At 36.5% G+C, this 8,317-nt stretch overlaps 1 long non-coding RNA gene across 1 annotated transcript; it reads left to right on the forward strand.

Annotated features, from left to right (window-relative positions):
• Window positions 1-429: 429 nt before the first annotated feature.
• LOC126614809 (uncharacterized) lies at window positions 430-2,983 on the forward strand. Its single transcript, XR_007620531.1, has 3 exons — window positions 430-984; window positions 1,479-1,569; window positions 2,709-2,983. It is a non-coding gene; the product is annotated as an uncharacterized LOC126614809 (long non-coding RNA).
• Window positions 2,984-8,317: the final 5,334 nt, after the last annotated feature.

An 8,317-nucleotide genomic window follows, 5' to 3' on the forward strand; every position in this document is an offset into this window, starting at 1 on the left:
TTCCTCGATTACCATTTAAATGTGATACTAAATTCTATCTAAATATGTTCTGTTCTATTCCTCTTTGTTCAGGTTGCTTTATCAATGACAACAAGGGCTGAAGACACCTTTCACTACTCCGATCAAGAATGTTTACCGTTAAATCATGTTTAACATGTTTAAAAACCTGTACATATCTTTTTTTGCCCAAAACTCAACAATATTTTTTGCATCCCCATACAACAGCATCTCCTCATTTTTTGTATGCAAAAGCTCGAACACAAAGTATATTAGATGGGGTTATTACAAGAAATTCAGTTATTATAATGTTTTTTGTATCTTTGTACCAGGAATTTCTATGTTTTGTAACTGAATGTAATCCTCCTTTTCCAGTTAACGCTTTTCCAAATTCCCGCGGCAATGCGCGGGTATTACACACTAGTTATTACTTTAGTCTAAAGAAAGCATTGCAATTGCCACTGTTCCTTATTGTTCATTGTACCTGAATTTCACTTTATTTACGGACATGCCATTGCTTTAAGGTTTCAGCTGGGCTTTTTTTTTTTTTGAGGTTTAGTTGGATGGGCTTTCGCGGCTTTGGGCTGTGGCTGGGTTAGTTTAAGTCGGTTTTGTATGTGGTTAGGTGTTTCGGATGAATCGCCGACAGAGGGTAGGCCTAGCCTGCAGCGATGCCAGAGAGAAGAGAGAGGAGAGAGGAGAGAGGAGGCATCGTGCGTGAAAGAAGAGCCGAGAGGGAAGGTCCTGGAAAGAAAAATTGGAGGAGAGAGGGAGGGGTAGGATGAGCAAAGCAAGAGGTAGGGCTGCCCGAAAGTTTGGTTTTGCTTTTTCTCAGTAAGGTGTGCGCAGAGATACGGCGAGGCAGGAAGGGACGGCTAAGCCTAGGGTTGGTTTCAGAGTTTTGGTTCCAGCTGGAAGCCATCTCGGGTTGGTTTCAGAGTTTTGTGTTGCAGAAGCATTGATCCCGTGGAGGCCGAAGAAGCTCAGGTTTTTTTACCCAAATAGTCCCAAACTTTCACTCACTCGCATTCGTATTTTCTTGATTTCAGTTTCTGGGTATTTGTTTTTGCTGCTTGGCCGATTTAGGTTTTCTATATAATCGATTTGTTTTGGGTTTAAATTGTTGATTAGTGATTGTTGCGTGTTTCACGGAAGGCACTGCTCAATGGAATTAGCCCCTCAAAACCGAAGTATTCCGCCTATGTATTATGTTATATCAAGTTTTGTGAACTTATATTTTTTTTTATTCACTTGAATTAGCATATTTCATTCCCTTAAAATTAATTGTAAGGCTGCACTCAAAATGGGTTAAATGTTGAGCTCTGACTCTCTAATACTTTTACATGAATGAGCTCTGACTCTCTAATGTTTGTTTATAAGTTTTTTGGTTAATTTTACATTGTAATTGTTTTCCACTAATTTGAATGATTAATTGTTGAACTTTTCTTTCCTCCAAATCCTCATGTTTTCATATCGACAAGCCAAAAGAAATCGAAGATGCAAAACTGGTAATTGAAGCTTTAAGAAGTAAAGGTGTTTCTGCAATTGGTGTTGTAGGCTTCTGTTGGGGCGGTGAGTTCATTTTCCTGCTCTTCATAATGTCTTATCTATTTCCTGGTTTATTAGTATAATTCCAGTTTAATAATATCTCATATGAGGAAGTGCTTATTTTCCTGCTCAATTCATTATGTATGTTGTTTCTAGGCAATGCCCGTGCGATGTTATCAAAATATTATATGTAAAATATGTTGGATGGCAATCCATTGGCAGTATATCACAAAAATAATAACTAAACGTGTTTCAGTTGCCTTATGCATATATGATCTTTCACCCCTCATATGCAACTGAGACCTATTGACCCTTATGGGGTAGGGTATATATGTGTTCTTTTTTGAAATTAATACCATGATTTATTAGGTACATGGTAAAAAATTGTTCTCCCCCTGTCATGAAGACAATTGTATGTGGGATTTGTAATCACAATTGAAACATCACTGAAAAATTAATATCCCCATTACGTTTTGATGAGACCGAATTTGTGCGTCTTGAGTTCTCAAGAAAAAAGATTAACTGAAAAATTAAAATAGTCCGCATTTATATCCATATCGAAATTCCAAAGAATGTGTGTTGTATTATTGTCATAGCTTTCTGATTAAGTAGATATCAGAGAGTAAGTATGAGATAATGTGAATAATTAGAGGAAGTTAAAGACATCTTTACAAGTAAGCAAAAATTTGACCATGAGATAATTGGGTTTTAACAAAGAGTTGAGAGAGAGAGAGAGAGAGAAAGAGGAATGGTATCATATTTGAGGATTAGTCTCTCATTTTTGTTTTTGTTTGCGGTTTATAAATTATGGTTCTTGAGGATATAGGGTTTTCTCACTCCTTTATTTCAGAAATTGCACTGTATTTCTCAGATCGGAGCTGTTCTGGTTTTGAAAAAATCGGCCTAATTTTGATTTTTGCTTTCGCCTCTCTGGTAATTACTCTGAACCCACAAAAGATTTGAAATTTATGGTAATTTTTCTCATTGTTTTTGACAATTTGTATAAATTCATGCCATTGTATTGTGAATTAGTAGAAAATTGGGATTTCAGGCAAATGACGAGATGGGTATGTGGCTAAGACAATAAAAATCCATGCTTTCATCTGTTTGTTTGATTAGATGTAGTTTTTGTCCTTTCCAAACCCCCTTTGTCAATTGTGTAGGAATGTTTTGATTTTGCTTGGGTTTCTTGAGGGTTCAACAACATCAGGTACTTTTTGACCCAATCAACCACCAAGAACAGGTATGCTCTTTTCAAAATTTTCAAATTGATACACTCAGAATTGTATTCGTATAATTTAATTCTTAATTTTTTAAAATCCTAAATATTTCGTGTATATTAGATTCTCCAATATTTCTTCTTATTAGCGTTTGATTTTTTCAGGTATGTTGCATGTTCGCATGCTTCCTTTGTTGCAGAAGGGAGTCAACTCAATTGGTAAGCCATTTGTTTCGATCTTTTTTCTCTATGATTTGTCCTTGAAAAATTACATTATTCTCTCAAATGGTAATACTAGAACTGGTACTCCTTGCATCCTAAAGTACCAACCCGACATTTTTAAGTTTTCAGTATTATTTGCTTAGGGAGTATAATGTTGGGAAATTGTATTTATGGGGAATGGGAGTTTGTAGTTCTTAGAGAGCATATGTGTGGGATGAAGGAAGAAATTAGGAACAGATTGACCAATTCTGTAAGGATGGTTTAAGGGTTTAAACTGAGATATGGGGGCGGATATTGGAAATGAGAAATGAGTAGTTAGGTAGGGATTAATTTGATTGCATCAGAATTTGTGATTTGGGATTGTTGATGTGTGTTTTTTCTGTTATTGTGTTAACAAGTCAAAGAAAATGTCATGGCCGGATTTGGCGGTGAACAAGGCAGTGGAGGTTGGCAACAAGAACAATGTCACCTGCACCGTCATGAACTACGCCGACTCCGTCGTCCAGCTTGCTGGCCAAGCCTCTAAACAGTTCTAGGACCGAATGGTAATTTCACAATTTCCATCATCTTTCACATTTTCCACCTTTTTTTCTCATTCGCATTTGTTTACAGGGAGTTCGGAGCTTTAGGAGTGTGAAGAAGAGTATACAGAGATTGGAGGAAGCAGCTGTGTCTTGCGGGGCACCCGAAAGACTTGAGATACTGAGAAGTTGGGTCCTACTACTTAAAGAGGTTGACCGGCTGAAGCTTTCTCAGGGTTCCGGCGACGTTTCCTACAATTCATGCGATGGCCAACCTCGAGGTTGGTCTCAAGCAACTCCTCATAACCTCAGGTATATTCTACAGTTAATGTATGAGAAAATGTGCCTCAAATTTGTGATTTTCAGTTCAAACCCTGACTGCTACGTTTTTCGGCGAGTTTATAGAGAGTTTGCGAGCTCAGTTCTGGCCAAATTCTATCAAATTAGGTAATAATTGGCCACTAGCTCCTAACCCCCTACCGTGTGTTACGCAAAGGCAAGGTATTGTAATCTATCTCTCCTCTCTTCCTCTCCTTCTCTATCTAGCCCTCTCTCCAGGATCAATTCAATGTTGTAAAAATCTCTTGACTTTGATTTTATGTTGAATTTTACTGTTTGTAGGCCCTCTATCACTCTCTAAAAAAAAACGCCTTTTCCATGTTCGACACTCACACAGGCAAGCAGCCACTCTTCTGCTCATGTTTCTGGTTTGGTGTCTTTTATTTTTATGGTTCTCTGCTTGGAAAACCGAAGCATATGAGTTCGATTGAGAAATCCATTTGTTATATTATATGCTTGCATTTTAGATATCCGTAGATTATTGTTTTTTCTGGGGTTTTATGTTTTTTTTGTATGAGTTTAGTTATCGAATGGATCATGGATGAATCAAGATTCTTACTTTGTTAAGTAATATTAATAATTTTTCTCCAAACTCTCTTAGTGTTCACTAGGGCTTTCCTCCCAAGTGTTTCTAAAAGAGGATACAGGTTATGGAGTTTCTTGCCATGGTACTGAGGAGGGGTGATGATGAAAAATTTATGGAACTTACAAGATAGGTGTACAGTGACCAATAGTTCACCCTGAAATTTGTTTCATTTCATTTAGGCAAGATATTCTCATACAATACCTTTCAATTCATTTGAAACACAAACTATCAAAAAGATGATACGTGTGATGTATTATATACACGTTGCCTCTTGATAATTATGAGGAGACAGACAGATTAGTCAGATAATATACAACATGAGTAGTGAAAGGGAGAGGAAGAAAGGTCTGGTTATATACACAAAGCTTTAGCTCCACACATAAACTCACTCTCACTTAATTCTTTGGGACTTATTCAACCTGAGATACCAATTTATTTTAGCTAAAAATAAAAAGCTTCTCTTCTTTTCTTTCATTTATGCAGCGGCTTTGCCATGGATGAGTTGATACGCTCAAAGTAGCTTCCCTTTCACCTTATTACAGAATAAATAAATCTTCTTTAAGAAGTATATATGTCATTGCAAATGACACAATGCTCTGATATTAATCTAGCCATGACTCTATTCAAACTACTTATAGTCACTCTATTGATCTTACTTTTTTATTTTTGTCTTTTTTGAATAGGTGGTGGTGTTCTGTTTTGTACATTTTCTCTTTGCCGCTACGCAAAGGTCAGTTTTCTTTTTTGCTATTGAAGTGAAATCTGTTGGTTCCTTATTTCTACAGTTATAGATATTGTTAGGGTGCATTTGTTGTGTTTGGTTGGGATATAGGTTTAGTTCAAATAGTATGATTTTTATTAGTGTTTTTTTTTTAAATTCTTATTTTATTTTAAATTTAATGACCTTTTGTTGTCTCATTATAGACAACATTAACTATGATGAAGATGGAAGATGCTAAGCCTGAAGTTTCAGCTTCCAACAATTCAAATTCCGAGAGCAGTGATTCTGGTCTTCTCCAAGATTGATTTACTGATTTGTGCAAGGTTCAACTTCCAACACTTTTTGCCCCCTTTGGACTGTGATCTGATAGGAGCATATTTATGCGACTTAATTGGCTTGTTCTTGTGCGTTTACGTTGTGTTTCTTTAGTTATTTTAGTGTTTAAAGCCATTTTCATTTGTTTGTAGGTCTTAATAACAACCTTGGCAAGAAAAGTGCATTTTGGTGCATGTTGGATCAATATTGGGCTCAAATGGATTGCATGCATGAGGATGGACGTTTTGGGCATATGTGTGTGCAAGTGTGTGTGTGTAATTGCAAGGATAAACAATGACAACTCATACACATGCAAAGAAGCCCACATGCAAAGTGAAAGACTCTAAGTACAAAGTATGCAAGAAGATGCATTTTGGAGGCCTTTGGAGCATGTTTCGGGCTTGGAATGGATAGCAAATGCATGGGCCAAAGTGGATGGACGAATTTGAGAACTAAAGAGGCTAAGAATGTGAAGAATTAATGTCCAAAAGATAAAGAATTCAGCCCAAAAATTTGTCACTCCAAGTTGCACACTCCTTGCCATGCAAAACACATAGAATTCCCTTTGGATTCCCATGCCATGCTTGATCACTCTTGTCCCCTACATAATTTCTGATTTCATGCTTTAATTCATTTAATTATTTCACTCAATTGCTTGATACCTCTTGTTCCCTTCACCCATTAGATTTTAGACAACCTTTACATCCATTACATGCACCAATTGATGCTCCATCATTCACATTTGGAATCCAAGGGCATGTGTCACACATGTTGTTGCACCTTTGACCCATTTGTTGACACATTTCACCTCCTTTTCCATCTCTATGCAATGTACACAATCATTCATGCTCCCTAGCTGCAACACCACTCCATTTTACCCTTCACACTTTGCATCATCACTTCATTTTCACCCTTGGACCATTGCACACCACACACACCAACTTGCCATGCATTTCATCCATAGCCTAACCTGATTTTCTAAGGTTTTTAGGGCCTATAAATACATGTTTACTCCCCTTGGCCAAAGAATAATCTCCCATATTCATCATTTTATCACAGAAATTCATCCATACACACCCTAGGAAGCAAAACACCCCAAAAACACCATTCTAGTGCCTCGAAAACATAACAGCCACTCCACCTTCTTCCACCCTCTTTGCCTAGTTCTCCACCACTTTCCAACCATCAAACACTCTTCCACACTCACCCTAAACCCCTCCATATCATTCCCCATCCATTATACACCATAAATCCACCAAAAAATCTGTCCACAAGCTTCATGCCGCAACAAGGAGGAAGGGAGATCCATTGATGCACTTGCTTTCCAAGTTGGAGCATTTTAGGTGTTTTCTTTCCTTTGATTTTAATGTCTAATTTTATGTATCTTTGTATTGCAAGAATGAGGAACTAAACCCCCTTAGTTGGGGGGTGATTCGAAACCATGTACATGCTTGCAATATGATTTGATTACATTCAGTTGTTATTTCATAAGTTGCGGATTCAATTCGTTCATCTACTTGATTGATAACTTATTTGTGTATGTTGATTGAGAGTGCACGCTTAGTTTTCATGCATGAATATGATGCTAGATTATGAGGGAGTTTCACCTAATAGTTACAATCTTATAATCACAAGTAGTGAATGTTGGTTGAAAACGATCGCGTTGAATGAATTCTTGGCACTAGTTTCATGCTCATCATAGTAACGAATGCCTCGTCAACACTTATAGTTCTCATTGTGCTTCATGATTCTTGATTGTATCTTTATTGTGCTCATCACGTAAGGAACCTTTGAGGAATGCTTTGAATTGTTGTATGCGCTTTTCCATCCAATTCATTAACTTAAGGAGAACTTGAAGGTTAATTTAAGCGTATCTAATTAACTTGGGGTGTTGAGTTTCATAATTTATTGAAAGAACAACTGAAAATCATTTTGTTTGCAAGTGTGTCATGTGTGGAGAAGAACCTCCTAACTAGCCTTTTATCCATCCTTTTCATCCAAAAACGTTTTACAATCTGTTTTGTTTTAAAGTTTCTGTTTTGTTTTCAATTTTCGTCCAAAACAAATCCCCCTTTATTTTGAAGTCTTAGATTAGTTAGAAAGTGTTTTGATTCAAGTTTTCATCCAACTTCGTCCAAGTTCTTGTTAGGTTCTCAAAACTGTCCAGAAAGTGGTTTTTAGGCAATTTTGAGTCATTAGGTTGCTGTTTTGAGTTTTATGTTTGTTTAAGTATTTTAAAGTATAGTTTTGCATTCTTTGAGTCTAGTTTAGTGTTTTAAATTTTGTTTTTATGTTTTTAAGTCAGTTTTCAAGTGTTTAGCAATCCCTCCTAATCCCCGGCCTAGAACGATCCCTACTTACATACTTTACTACATTTGATAAAAAGAGGGTTTAATTTTGTGTGTTAACTTATTTTTCACATCATGATCGAATTTTTCATTTTGTTCTTTCTTATTGTAATGTCATTTTGTTTGTTTTTTTCCCATTGATTTGATTTTGGTTATTGGTGTCTGCATCATGGCTTTTTATTAGTGGAAAGCCATATAAATGTGTAGGCCAAGTGATGGTTCAGAGTCTTAGGGAGGGATTTTAAACAAATTTGATTTGAGTTTCTGTTTGTGGTATTTTGTTGGGTTCAATGTGAGTGGCTCTCTTAGGGTTTAGTAACTTTAGTTTCTTAGGGTTTAGTAACTTTAGTTTGTTAATTCCCTGTGTTAGAAATTATACTCAGAAAGCTTGAATAAATGGAACTGTGCTAGGGCTCCTTTGATGTGGTTCTTGACTGGAGCTTGAATACAAAGACTTTTGGCCTCCTTTGATATCTAAAGTTTGATGCTTCACTGGTTTAT

This window comes from Malus sylvestris, chromosome 3, assembly GCF_916048215.2.
Source record: "Malus sylvestris chromosome 3, drMalSylv7.2, whole genome shotgun sequence".
NCBI classification, from domain to species: domain Eukaryota; kingdom Viridiplantae; phylum Streptophyta; class Magnoliopsida; order Rosales; family Rosaceae; genus Malus; species Malus sylvestris.